The sequence below is a fragment of the Pleurodeles waltl genome, chromosome 11, assembly GCF_031143425.1.
Source record: "Pleurodeles waltl isolate 20211129_DDA chromosome 11, aPleWal1.hap1.20221129, whole genome shotgun sequence".
NCBI lineage: Eukaryota > Metazoa > Chordata > Amphibia > Caudata > Salamandridae > Pleurodeles > Pleurodeles waltl.
In genome coordinates this window covers 197,817,185-197,831,897 of record NC_090450.1, presented here as the reverse complement: position 1 = coordinate 197,831,897, position 14,713 = coordinate 197,817,185, and positions in this window count along the sequence as shown.

The following is a 14,713-nucleotide window of genomic DNA, read 5'->3' as shown; positions in this document are numbered from 1 at the left end:
ATGCACAGCCTGGCCCAGGTCCCCAGCACTCCATCCTGTGATGCTCAACTCGCTGAGTTGTTTTCCAGTGGTGTGGGACCTTCCTTTATTGTGCTGCACCAACCACGTTTTGCACCTCCTTTGTCCCCGTGTCCTGGGACTCCCGTGGGTGCTGTCTGGTATCCTGAGGGCTCTCTAAAGTGCTGAGAGCCCCCTCTTCCTCGTCATAGATAGTTGAGGCCCCCAGGTCCCTCCAGTGCCATTTTGATGCAAAACACAATTTTGTCATAACCAAGGCTTGTTGGCGACTTCCAACACGAAATCATGTCTGCATTCATCTTCTCATCGTGGGATATCCTTTGCATTATGCAGGAACCCACTGGCATCTTCCTAGGGTGCATTCCTGCAGTCTTCGACTAACCGCAGACTCTTCTTTTGCACCCTCTTCTGGGTTGGCAGGGGCTCCTGCCCATCCTGGAACTTCTTTTGCCTTCTGGACTTGGTCGCCTTCCTTTGCAGATCTTCAGGTCCAGGAATCCAGCAGTTGTTTGCAGACTTGGTTGATTACTGCAAAATCCCAATCACAAGGTGTAGTGTGTCCTAAGGAAACTTGCAGTACTTTACTCCTGCTTTAATGGGCTCTGGGGAAGGGTAATTTACTTACCTTTACTGTATTCTTACTCTCCCAGCGTTTCTGCACACACTACACTTGTCTAGGGTGGAATTTGTGATATGCATTCCACTTTCTGGGCGTATGGTTTGTGTTGCCCCTAGGCCTATTTTCTCCCATTGCATTCTATGGCATTTCCTATTGATTGCATTGTTCTATGACTACTGGCTTGCCTAATTTTGGTATCTAGTGTATATATTGTGTTAAATACTTACCTCCAGAAGGAGTATTGTCTCTAAGATATCTTTGGTACTGTGTCGCCCAAATAAATACCTTTATTTTTGGTAACACTGAGTATTGTGTTTACTTGTGTATAAGTACTGTGTGACTATAAGTGGTATTGCATGTGCTTTGCATGTCTCCTAGTTCAGCCTAAGCTGATCTGCTATAACTACCTCTATCAGCCTAAGCTGCTAGAAATCTACTACTTCACTAATAAGGGATAGCTGGACCTGGTATAACGTTTAAGTACCCAAGGTACCCACTACAAACCAGGCCAGCCTCCTACAAATAGGATACTCTTGAGTTCTCCTTGGTAGCCTGCATCGATCGCTCACCCCAAGACCTAAATACCTTTGAGTGCCAACCCAGACCGAGGAGCAATCAATCAGAAGTGCTCTTGGCGAATTTGTATTCCAACACCTGTTTCAAGCAACACCATGTCTCTTGGTTTCAATCTGTACATGTTTAATGCATGCAAATCAAGACCTGTATATTCTGCTGTGGCTTGGTAAGGAGCTAAGGCTCCTGTTTTTGTCTCCCAATACATGATAGTATTGGTTGCAACATGAGGTTGTATCTGTAATGCTGGAGTTGAAATTCGCACTAATGGTGTATTTGCATTTATCAAGTGTCTATTATTGATAAATAAAACCTAATTCATATGATCTCTCCAATGTTTCAGGCTACAATCCGCTATTTTTCGTAATTACCCTTTTAATAAGCCATTCATTCTCTCAATAAATCCTGCAGCTTGTGGGTAAATATGGAATGTTAGAAATAGGGTATGCACCTAAGCCAGGCAGAACCCACCCACTCTAGTCAGGGCAAGGTAGTTACACATCCAAGATAACCCCTGCTCACCCCCTTGGTAGCTTGGCACGAGCACTCGGAGGCAATGTGTAAAGCGTTTGCACAACACACGCAACACATGTGACGTAATATGTACAGCACAAAGTAAACACAACATTGAGCTATGTAAAAATAAACTGTATTGCACAAAACAAAATTAGACCAAACATTACATGTATAAATACCCTGCTACCTTAGCAGTTGTCAGAACGTTACACAAGTTACTAATACTCTGCAAGAATAACCAGTAGTCACATTAGAACATGTAAGTACTCAGGATTCTGCAACATAAGTAGTAGTCAGTAATCAAAGTAAAGAAATAAATGCACTTGTCATGGAATATAATAATAAATGCCTATACTAAGAGCATTATAAAAAACCTATGACAAGTCACATAATACATATAAGCCTGTCAGGCCCATAAAAGGAGCATCAACATATATATGTCACACCCTATAAAAACAGGATAGCATAACAATTCCAGCCAGTCCATAGAAAGAGTATGGTCCCTAAGAAGAGTACCTGTTTTTGATGAGGTCGGCACTTCCAGTGCCAAGATGCAGACAAACGGTGGCCCCGGCGCTCCTCCGTGCGAAACGGGGGCCATGGGCTGCTCCTGGAGGAGAGGGGCAGTCTGCACCCTCTCCTATGGTCTTATAACAGGCCCCTCCTGAGGCCCGTGATCTCTGGGGGGCCTCCCTGGGCCTCAACTGGCCCTCCACCAAGGGAGGGGGCAAAAACCCAGCAACTACCAATGGGGCCACCGATGGGGGCCTCTTCCGACTCTTGCGGGGGGCCTGTAGGGCCGAAACACAGGAAAGAATTGTAACGTTCCGCTCCTCTGGCAGGGGGGGGGGTCCCCTCGCCTTCCCTGAGTCCTGCTTTCAGGGTGGCACTGGGATCCAGGGCAGACCTCCAATGAGGTCTCTCGTCTCTCTCCCTCCTGCCACCGCTGTCTTCTACTCCCCCGCACCCGATTTGGTGCGCAAGTATTTTTCTCCTGGTCTGGGCCACAGCAGTGATCTGGCCCTGAGTTAGGGCCTTCTGGTGCCCCAGGGGCACTCCTCGGAGTGAACCTTGCCCCGGGGGCACCAGTAGGAGCACGCCTCCTCCAGTTTCCTTTTCTTCATGCCCCGGGAGCACTGGGCAGCGTGCGGCACTCGCGCTTCCTCCAAATAGCCATCTGGACTGCGGCGGTGATTTCCACGGCGGAAGAACGCTTACAAGCACTGGGGCAACCTTACAGAGCCCGGGTCACGGTGGTGATTTGGTCTTTAAAGCAATGCACCCTGGAAGCACAAAGTGCTAGGTGTAAACACAGGCAAGCGCCCTCCAGGTGCTGTATGAGGAGATGAAGCACTCCTCGTGCTGGAATGTTTACAGGGGTCAGTGGCCACAGCACCCTGCCCCTGGAGACAAAAGGAGGGGGAGTAGAGGGCTAACAGGCCACAACGACAGGCCAGCACAAGGGATGCATTTGGTGGAAGTTCCTCCTAGTGCCCAGGCAGGTCACAGGTCAGCACAGCATCAGCAGTCCAAGGTGTGTCCTGGTGAGTCCATTCAGCAGCGTCCTGTGTCCAGTTTCAAGTAAGTCTCTTCAAGTCTTCATGGCTAAATTGTGGGGAAAATCCCCCTGTACTTATACTCAGTTGACAGTGTGTTTTACAATGAGGTGGAGAGGGGGTTTCAACCAGTTACAACTGGTTCTGGGAGTGCCTCCTTCTCTCCTCTAGCACAGGCTCCTAACATCAGTTGGGGGTAAACAACCCTATTGTGTGAAGCCAGGGCACAGCCTTTACATATGCAGGTGTGCCCCGCCACTCCCTTCTCTCAGCCCAGGAAGACCATACAAAATGCAGATGCACCTCTGTGACATCTCCACCCTCCCTGCGTACAGGCTGTCTGAAAAGTATACACAAAGTCCAACTGTCACTCTGCCCAGAAGTGGATTGGAGTCAAGCTGCAAAACACCAGAGTCATAAGCACAGAGAAATGCTCACTTTCTAGAAGTGGTATTTCTGTAATAGTAATAAAAAATAATCCTACACCAGTAAACAGCATTTCTTACCACCATCACAACCATACCAAACATGCCTACGCTACCCCTCATAAATCAGACAATACCCCTTACATAGAGCGCAGGGCATTTCTAATGCAATCCTATGAAAAGGCAGCACTCACAGTAGTGAGAAACCAAATAGGCTGTTTGTCACTACAAGGACAGGGCACATTACTAGGCACATGTCCTGCATTCTACATACATGGCACCGTGCCGATAGGGCTAGCTAGGTCGTACCTTAGGGGTGACTTACATGTAGTAAAAGGGGGGTTCTGGGCCAGGCAAGTAAATTTAGATGCCAGGTCACTGTGGCAGAAAACTGCTCACACAAGCCCTGAGCTAGCAGGCCTGAGACAGCTTTGAAAGGCTACTTCAGTGGGTGGCGCAAGCAGCGCTGCAGGCCCATTAGTAGCATTTAATTTACAGGCACTGGGTATAGGGGTACCACTTTACAAGGGACTTGTAGGTAAATTAAATATGGCAATTAGGTATAACCCAATCATACCAAGTTTACAAGGGAGAGCACATGCACTTTAGCACTGATTAGCAGTGAAAAAGTGCTCTGAGTCATAACGTCAGCCAACAAGGGTCAGAAAAATAAGGAGGAAAAGGGAAAAGGTTTGGGGAATGACCCTGTAAAAGGGCCAGGTCCAACATGGAATGTGATAAATCCACTCAATATTGTGTTGTGAATAATAATCTTGCACCAAATTTACATTTGAAATATGACCTATTATCACTCTGGACTTTGAGTGGGACTCTGTAATACAACATTAACAGGTCCAGAGTTTTCATGGTATTAAACTGAGTAGCACGTTTACATGGGAATGCAATTAAATATCCAAAATAAGTATCCACCACCGTGCAAGCGTATTGATGACACCCACAACTATTTGGTAGTGGTCCAATGTAATCAATCTTCCATATCTGCCCTGGCAACTTCCCTCTCCCCAACTGACCTCTGACAGTTTGCGGGACAGATCTATGTTGTGTGTGTTGACAAATAGGACATTGTAGGATCCCGGGGAATATGAATCCCTCTAATATCTTCCCACCTGTTAGTGGCCTTTTTTCCAAGGTGTCCACATTTTTGTTTCCTCCATTTAGCCATCCCAACCAAGTCAGAATCCTGCGTTGCCACTTCTGCCTATGAGACTTTGGCTTTGTTGTCTGCAAAGGAACTGAACCATTGTTCTAGTGAATTGGTGGGACAGTGGGCATCTACATGATACACAGTAACAGTACTTTGTTCTAGTATTTCCCAGATTTCCTGCACAATTGTTTTCCCCACACTTCCTTGGAAGGTATTTGTCAGTTATGTGCATGCCATGTGGAAAGCCAGGTGGCTAACCCATTGGTGGTGGACCAAGAATCAGTATAAATGTAACATATCCCAGGAAATTCCTGTTTTAATGCTTGATAAAGAGCGTGCAATTCTGCATATTGACTACTCTTCCATTCTCCTGTAGTAGAAAGCAGCTTCTTGGTGAATGAGTTATATGATACTGCCTTCCAATGTCTTTTGGCCCGCACATACTTGGCTGAACCATGGGTGAACCATGCATGCTTCCTATCCTCAGGGGACAAGGATTTAAATGGCTCACCCCGCCTAATGGGTGACTCTTTCATCTCTGGTACCTTATACACCCTCTCATCATCCTGCACGGGGCCTGTGCTACCTGTTTATGTAGGACTGCTGTCCTTACTGGTCCCACTCGGGCCTGTCCTGTATGTACCACTTCCATTTTATAACACTGGATTCTTGTGCATGTCGGTTACCGTAAGTTTTAGGTGCACTCATCACCCACTGCATTATTGGAATCTGAGGTCTCTGAATTACATTATGACCTGGGGTTATTTGTTTCGTATCCACTAGAGCCCAGTAACATGCTAGTAGGTGTTTCTCAAAGGGAGTATATCACTTTCCACCATGTGGTAGCTCTTTGATCCAGAAACCCAGGGGCACCCTCTTTCTTCCCTGTTTTTGCCACATACTCCAATTTGCATATTACCCCTGAATGGTTACATATAACTCAATGTCTACTTCCTGTACTGGACAGAAGCCTAACACCTGTTGAATCACCTCCTTTGCCAATTCAAATGCACACCGCTGCTGCTCTCCCCTTTCAAACTCATGCTTCTTCCTTGTTACATTGTACAAAGTGGTCAAAATCTGACTTAAGTGAGGGATATGCTGTCTCCAAAAAACAAAACAATCCAATGAATCGCTGAGTCTCCTGCTTATTACGGGTTATGGCCAATTCTAGTATCTTGTGTTTTACCTGTGGCAACACCTCCCTATGTCCATGATTCCTCTGAATTCCTAGAAACTTCACAATTGAAAGGGTCCTTCCGTCTTATCTGGATTGATCATCCACCCTTTGCTCTGGAAAAGTTCCACTACCCTGCCCAACTGAGTCTGCACCAGTTCTTGTGTCCCTCCCTGAATCATCACATTATCGATATAATGAGACAACTGCACCCTTGGAATGACAGATACTTCATCAGGTGTTCTGCCACCAGCTGGTGACAGATGGTGGGGCTGTGTACATACCCCATAGGGAACCTTAACACCTTCAATTGTCTTCTGCCTTGTGAATATCTAAATTGCTCCTGACTCTCAGAGGCCAAAGTTAAGGGAAAGAAAGCATTAGCAATACCAAAAGTTGCATACCCGACTCCTTTATGTTTTTGTATCCCTTCAATCAGGGTGATGATGTCAGGGACTGCAGCCATCAATGGAGATGTATGTTTATTCAATTCACAATAATTGATTGTTAACGCCCATCCACTCGGCACATGGGCCACAAAGGATTGTTCCACTCAGTAGTGACTGGAGCTACCGCACCTGCCTCTACCAACTCCTGTATAGTCTTACTTATCTCTCATGCCCTCCGGAAATTTGGCACTGTTTCAAACAAACCTTAGTTGCTGGGTGCACCTTCACTGGGGGTATCTTTAGATGACCCACCCTCATGGCTGTCACTAAAGTGTATTGCTTTGATCCAAATTGAGAACAACCGTCATCCAAGGATAGAGACATACCCTTCAAAATGTAAGTTCCCAATATATACTCTAGGAGGAGCACAATCAAAATAGTGTATTCTCTTTTTGATGTTCTCCCTATTTTCATTTGAACATTAGCCTGCATTGCGGGGTTTGTTTTCCACCCATCCCTGTGATGGTACAGCTCTGACCTGTAAACGTTTTTGGATTTCCATAAATTAAGGAGGCCTCCACTCTGGTGTCCACCAAGCATCCAAACTTTCTGAACTTTCCAGTAAATTTCTAAAGCAACTTGGGGTCTGTTATCTGTGCAAGCCCATGCCTGTACTGGAGCCTGACCTGTTTCCCAATCTGATTTAAACCTGTCAACTTTTGCCCAAATCAAATCTGGACATATGCTCTCACAGCTGCGAGGAGATTCCTCCCCTTCTCTGTTTTCCTCAGTTAACCAATCAGTGTCCAAATCTTCCTCCTCTTTCCCCCTCAGAGAAACATTTTTCTCTTGTTCTTTTCCTACCTCCTGCATCTGAGAATTGCCCTGATTCACTTGCTTGTTGTCCTGCCTATTTACTTTTCTTCCTCCTTTCTATCCAGCCCTCTCTTGTGGTACATCTCCCACAGACTCTTGGTACCCTTCACATCAATCTATTCTTTGTTGACACCATCCCTCAGCGATGCCATAAACATAAAACTCCTAGATACCTTGTTATTATCTGTGCAACCTTCAGACCTCAAGGGTGTGTCAGGTTTCATCCAGTCTCCAATCTCTCCTGACTCATGAACTGCCTCCAGCACATCCGTTAAAGGATTACCTGTCTGACTGATTAATAGGGTCATTATCACATGTTTGGAGGCTGGAGGAGCAAAGCAAATTATCTTGTTTTGCAGTGACACAGAGATCAGTCTGTCTAACAGACGGAGAGTATCACCCAGAAAAATAGCAGTTTTCATTCCTTCCTCCTTAATTCTCTGTATTATCTCCTAAGCATCTCCTACATCTAGCATTACTCCATAGGCTCCGGTGTCAAATATTCGCATCATCCATGTAGTAATGCTTCCCCAGATCTCTGCCTAAATCTGTCTATTATGTCATTGATTTCCTGTTATGTATAATCCTCTAAAGAATCCATAGCAGCGCCCCCAACAGGGAACTGGGGTCCATTCTGCAGCTTTCGTCTGTGTATGGGCTGCACCTGAATTATTTTCTGTTCATTTGCCTCGTTCTGAACAGCATTATTTTAACAGAGCTCCTCACTGGAATCCGAAAAATCTGTGGAATCCTAAATATTTGCATCCCAAACGTCCAGATTCCAGCTTTAGCAATGGCTAAATGAGCCTTCCTTTCACTCACTTTCCCCCTGCGTTTCTTCTATTTATACTGTGCGACACGGATGGCTGCTTTCACTGCGACTGACTGATAAGTATCAACTTTACCTTGCAGTAATTTGTTCTAACACAACAGAACAGCATGGTTACGTTATTTCTAGCTTCAACTAACTGCCTCTTCAATTGCTGATTTGCTTATTCTAACTGAGCACATTTCTCATGTATATTTCCAGAAGCACATTTCAGGATCTAGCACTGTCTGCCTAAAATAGATGCATCACGTACCTTCTCTCCCAGCACTTTTTGCAAGCAAGTTAATACTTTTATTGCTTCACCATCTACAAGACATTTACCCCAATTTTCACATAACCCTTCCACACATACATTCATTCGCACAAACATCATAGGGTGATTTTTCCCATCCTGGTATGTCATTTGGCACCTGGGAAACTGCCTTTGACTTTTTGCCAAACATTTTTAATGTTTAAATCTTTTACTTCAAATCCTGTTGACTACTCCAAATTGTTCTGCTTTGCTTCAAATTAAGAGGAAAACAATGCCAAGGAATGCAGCACTCCCAGTTTGGGTAATGAATTTATTAAGACACTTCCCAGATATCAAATAAAAGCACACAAGAATATGAACATGAGCATTTAACTCATAAAAGTGCAATACATCAACAATAAATATATGCAGTGAATATATATATATTTATTTGTATATACATATATATATATATATATATATATATATATATATATATATATATATATATATACACAGCCAAACTAGATAATTAAAAATAAAAATGCATCACTATGGGGGTTGAATCCATTATCATCCTTGCCAACATCAACCCAGGGAGCCCTGAACGCCTGAACACCTGAGACAAGAGAACTTTCCCCGATCAATTGGGCAGTGCATCCACTCCAAAAACGAGCTCCTCTGTGTCAGTGTTAAGTTTTCCCCACTATATATACCTTAAAGTGACTCAAGAGGAAGATTCTAGCAATCAACCCCTTCCTTCAGTTGTTCACTTCAAATGCTGGCTGTACTTGGTCTGTGTCGAAAAACACACAAAATAACTGTCCAGGCCCTAGTGCACAATCCTGAGACAGAGCTGTACCTTTCTCTGCTGAAATATTCTCACCCTGGTACACTCTAATCACCTCCGCATCCCCCACAATATGTTCCCTGCTCTGGTGAGAAGGGCATAAACATGTAGAAAACAAGCTTTGTGGAAAAATACCTGTGCCACTGTTGTGACGGCAAGTAAAGCTAGGCACAAAATGGAGTCAGTGGTCAAGATGGAGTAGGTGGTCAAATACATATAGCTTTACACAGGTCCAGTTTGAGGGAGCCCAGTGAGAGATGAGCTTGTGTGGCCCCCTGCACCATGATTCACTAGACAGAACAACTCTACCTAGCTTGGGTGGAGAGGTGTGCTTGGTATTCCATGGTGCTGAATGGGAGCTGCTGGTGTCGGTTTTATCAGTGAGATAGTGCTGGTGGGGAAATGAAGGCAAACCCACAACAACGGGCCATAGAGGTGAGTTGTTAAAGTTGCAGGGGTGTGCCCTTGTGGTGCAGCATTGAATAAAGAGGCCAGTAGCTTGATAGGCCACTGTAGGAGGCTGGCCTGGTTTGAAGTGGGTACCGTGGGTACATAAACCTTATACCAGGTACAGTTATCCCTTACTAGAGAAATGTAGTAGTGTTCTATCAGCTTAGGCTGATAGAGGTAGCTATAGCAGAGCAGCTTAGGCTGAACTATGAGACATGCAAAGCTCATGCAATACCACTTACTTACACAGTACTTATACACAAGTAAAGGCAATTCTCAGTGTTACCAAAAATAAAGGTATTTATTTGGGTGACATAGTACCAAAAATATCTTAGAGTCAATACTCCTTCTGGAGGTAAGTATTATACACAATATATATACTAGACACCAAAATTAGACAAGTAAATAGTCGTAGAACAATGCAAACAGTAGGAAATCCTATAAAATGCAATGGGCGAAAATAGGTCTAGGGGCAACACAAACCATATACTAAGGAAGTGGAATGCAAATGACAAATTTAGACAAGTGTAGTGTGTGCAGAATCACTGGGAGAGTAAGAATACAGTAAAGGTAAGTAAATTACCCCACCCCAGAGCCCAGAAAGGCAGGAGTAAAGTACTGCAAGTTTCCTTAGGACCCAATAAACCTCGTTTTTGAGATTTTGCAGCAGCCAACCAAGTCTACAAAGAACAAATGTTGGATTATTGGATCTGAAGATCTGCAAAGGAAGGGGACCAACTCCTGAAGTCAAAAGAATTTCGAGGAAGGACAGGAGCCCCTGCCAACCCAGAAGAGGGTGCAAAAGAATAGTCCCTGGTTAGTCGAAGACTGCAGGAATGCACCCAAGGAAGATGCCTGCGGATTCCTGCATGATGCAAAAGAAGTCCCATGGTGTGAAGATCGTTGCAGACAATATTTCGCGTTGGAAGGTGCCAACAAGCCTTGGCTACGACAAAAGTGCATTTTGCATCAAAATGGTGCTGGATGGATCCAGGAGGGACCTGGGGGCCTCAACTCTCTGTGAGGAGGAAGAGAGGGCTCTCAACAACTTAGAGAGCCCTCAGGATGCTAGCCAGCCCCCCCAGAAGCCACAGCATCCATGTTCAAAGGAAGTGCAAAACACAGTAGATGCAGCACAACAAAAGAAGGTCCCATGCCGCAGGAGAACAACTCAGCGAGTTGAACGTCACAGGAGTGCTGGGGAGCTGGGTTTGCTCTGCATGAAGGAATTTTGCAAAGAGTGCACAGAGGCTTCAGGAGGTGAAGAAGATGCAGTACACAGGGGTACCATCGCTCTCGGGGAAGGCATGGTCTTACCTCCTCCAAATTGCGTCAGCAGGACCTCAGGACAGTCTATGTCGATGATGTCCACCCTCTGTGTCCTTAGGAGCACACTCGTCGCTGTGAGAGGAGTCCCAGGGTACCGGTCGTCATCTTGGAAGGTGCCTGCTTGGAGCAGGGGAGTGACTTAGTCAATCCACGGGAGATTTATTCGGTCCTTCTGGAGCAGGATGATGACAGGGAGTCTGTAGAGCGTGCAAACCACTGAAACTGTTGCAGTTGCTGACTTGGAGCTGAGGTTGCTGAAGAAAAGTGTCTCTTGCAGTTACAGCGTTTCTTGGAGCAGGCTGCATTTGATCGGAGGTCAGAAGAGTCTGAAGTTGTTGCAGAGGATACCTGAAGGAAACGTGAAATCAGAATCTGAAGAGAACCCACAGGAGAGACTCTAAATAGCACTGAGAGGGGAGTTGGATACCTTATCAGGTATGGACCTATCAGGAGGGGTCTCTGACGTCACCTGCTGGCACTGGCCACTCAGAGCCCTCCAGAGTGCCCCCACACCTTGCAAAGCAAGATGGCTGAAGTCTCGGACACATTGGAGGAGCTCTGGGCACCACCCCTGGGGTGGTGATGGACAAGGGAGTGGTCACTTTCCTTCCCTTTTTCCAGTTTTGCACCAGAGCAGTGGAGAAGGAGTCCCAGAACTGGAGTAGACTGGTTTATGAATGAAGGGCACCATCTGTGCCCTTCAAAGCATTTCCAGAGGCTGGGGGAGGATACCCCTCCCCTGCCTGTAACACCTATTTCCAAAGGGAGAGGGTGTAACACCCTGCTCTCAGAGGAAATGCTTTGTTATGCCTTCCTGGGACTGGGCTGCCCAGACCCCAGGAGGCCATAACCCTGTCTGTGAGGTGGCAGCAGCTGTAGCTGCAGTGCAAGTCTCAGAGAGCTGGTTTGGCAGTACTGGGGGTCCATGGTGGAGCCCCCAGGATGCATGGAATTAGTCCCCCAATACCACATTAGGAATGGGGTGATAATTCCATGATCTTAGACATGTTACATGGCCATATTCAGAGTTACCATTGTGAAGCTACAGATAGGTATTGATCTATATGTAGTGTACGCGTGTAAAGGCGTCCCCGCACTCACAAAGTCCGGGGAATTGGCCCTGAACTATGTGGGGGCACCTTCGCTAGTGCAAGGGTGCCCTCACACTTAGTAACTTTGCACCTAACCTTCATCAAGTGAAGGTTAGACATATAGGTGACTCATAAGTTACTTAAGTGCAGTGAAAATGGCTGTGAAATAGTGAGTGCACTATTTCACGCAGGCTGCAATGGCAGTCCTGTGTAAGGGTTTGTCTGAGCTCCTTATGGGTGGCAAAAGAAATGCTGCAGCCCATATGGTTCTCCTGGAACCCCAATGCCCTGGGTACCTAGGTACCATATACTAGGGACTTATAAGGAGGGGGGCAGTATGCCAATTTAAATTGGTAAATGAAGTCACTGGCCTACAGTGACAAATTTAAAAGCAGAGAGAGCATAAGCACTGAGGTTCTGATCACTAGAGCCTCAGTGACACAGTTAGGCACTACACAGGCATACACATTAGGCCATAAATTATGAGCACTGGGATCCCGACCAGCAGGATCCCAGTGAGACAGGCAAAAACATACAGACATACAGGTAAAATTGGGGGTAACATGCCAAGGAAGATGTTACTTTCCTACACAACCCCCCCCCCCCCAAACGAGGGACAATAAGGCTAATCTTGCCCAGATGAGTCTTCATTGTCTAAGTGGAAATATCTGGAGAGTCCATCTGCATTGGAATCGGTACTCCCAGGTCTATGTTCCAGTGTATAGTCCATCACCTGTAGGGAAATGGACCACCTTATCAATTAAGGGTTTTCACCTTTCATTTGTTTAAGCCATAATAGAGGTTTGTGGGCTGTCTGAACAAATAAAGTGAGTCCCAAACAAGTAGGGTCTCAGCTTTTTCAGTGCCCAGACCACAGCAAAGGCCTTCCTCTCTATGGTAGACCAACGCTTTTCTCTAGGGGTCAACCTCCTGCTAATAAAAGCAACAGGTTAATCCTGGCCCTCTGAGTTAAGTTGTGATAGTACAACCCCTACCCCTAATTCAGAAGCATCTGTTTGGACAATGAATTGTTTGGAGTAGTTTGGGCTCTTTAAGACAGGTGCAGAGCACATTGCCTGCTTAAGCTCCTCAAAAGCTTTTTGATAGCTAGCTGTCCACAATACCTTTTTAGGCATTTTCTTACTGGTGAGGTCATTAAGAGGTGCTGCAATGGAGCCATAGTTCTTAATGAACCTCCTGTAATACTTAGTGAGGCCTATGAAGGCTCTGAGCTGGGTCAGAGTTATGCGGGGAGCCCAGTCCATAATGGTCTGAATCTTCCCCTGAAGTGGTGCAATCTGTTCCCCACCTACCAGGTGGCCCAGATAAACCACTTTCCCCTGCCCTATCTGGCACTTTGAAGCCTTGATAGTTAGACCTGCTTTTTGCAGGGCCTCCAAAACTTTCCAGAGGTGGACTAGGTGATCATCCCAGGTGGAGCTAAAGACAGCAACATCTTCCAAATATGCTGCACTAAAAGCTTCCAAACCTTGGAGGACTGTATTCACCAGCCTCTGAAAAGTTGCAGGTACATATTTCAAACCAAAGGGCATTACTGTGAAGTGATACTGCCCTCCTATGGTAGAAAATGCAGTTTTTGCTTTAGCATCTTCTGACATTTTGATCAGCCAATACCCTGCAGTCAAATCAAAAGTGCTTAGATACGTGGCAGATGCCGGTGATTCTATTAGATCATCTGCCCTGGGTATAGGGTGAGAATCTGTTTTGGTTACTGTATTGACACCTCTATAGTCCACACAAAACCACATTTCTCTCTTTCCTTCTTTGTTATGAGGTTTGGGGACAAGCACCACTGTGCTAGCCAGGGGCTATCAGACGGCTCAATAACTCCAAGGTCTAACATTTTCTGAACTTCAGCTTTTATGCAATCTCTGACATGGCCAGGTTGCCTGTACATTTTACTTTTGACAGGGAAACTGTCTCCTGTGTCAATTGTATGTTCACACCAAGTAGACATACCAGGTGTGAGTGAGAAGAGTTCAGAAAACTGATCAAGGAGCTTTTTACAGTCTTCCTTCCGCTCAGCAGTAAGGCAGTCTGCCAGAACCACTCCCTCCACTAAATCATCTGTTTCAGTTGTGGAGAAGAGATCAGGGAGAGGGCCACTCTCTTCTTCCTTTCCTTCATCTGTAGCCATGAGCAGGGTTATGTCAGCCCTGGCATAGTAAGGCTTTAGGCGACTGACATGAAGCACCCTAAGGGGACTTCTGGCAGTGCCGAGGTCTACCAGATAGGTGACCTCACCTTTTTTTTCTACAATTAGATAGAGTCCACTCCATTTGTTCTGGAGTGCTCTGTGGACCACAGGCTCCAATACCCCCACCTTCTGTCCTGGGTGATAATCTGTCAGGACAGCCTTCTGGTCAAACCATTGCTTTTGGCTGTCCTGAAGGTTTTTGCTGGCCTTTTTCATATACTCAGCCATTCTACTTCTCAGGCCAAGTATATAGTCCACTATGTCTTATTTTGGAGCTTTTTAAAGGTTGTTCCCATCCATCCTTAACAATTGCAAGTGGACCCCTAACAGGGTGACCAAATAGGAGCTCAAAAGGGCTGTAGCCCACTCCTTTTTGTGGTACTTCCCTGTAGGCGAAAAT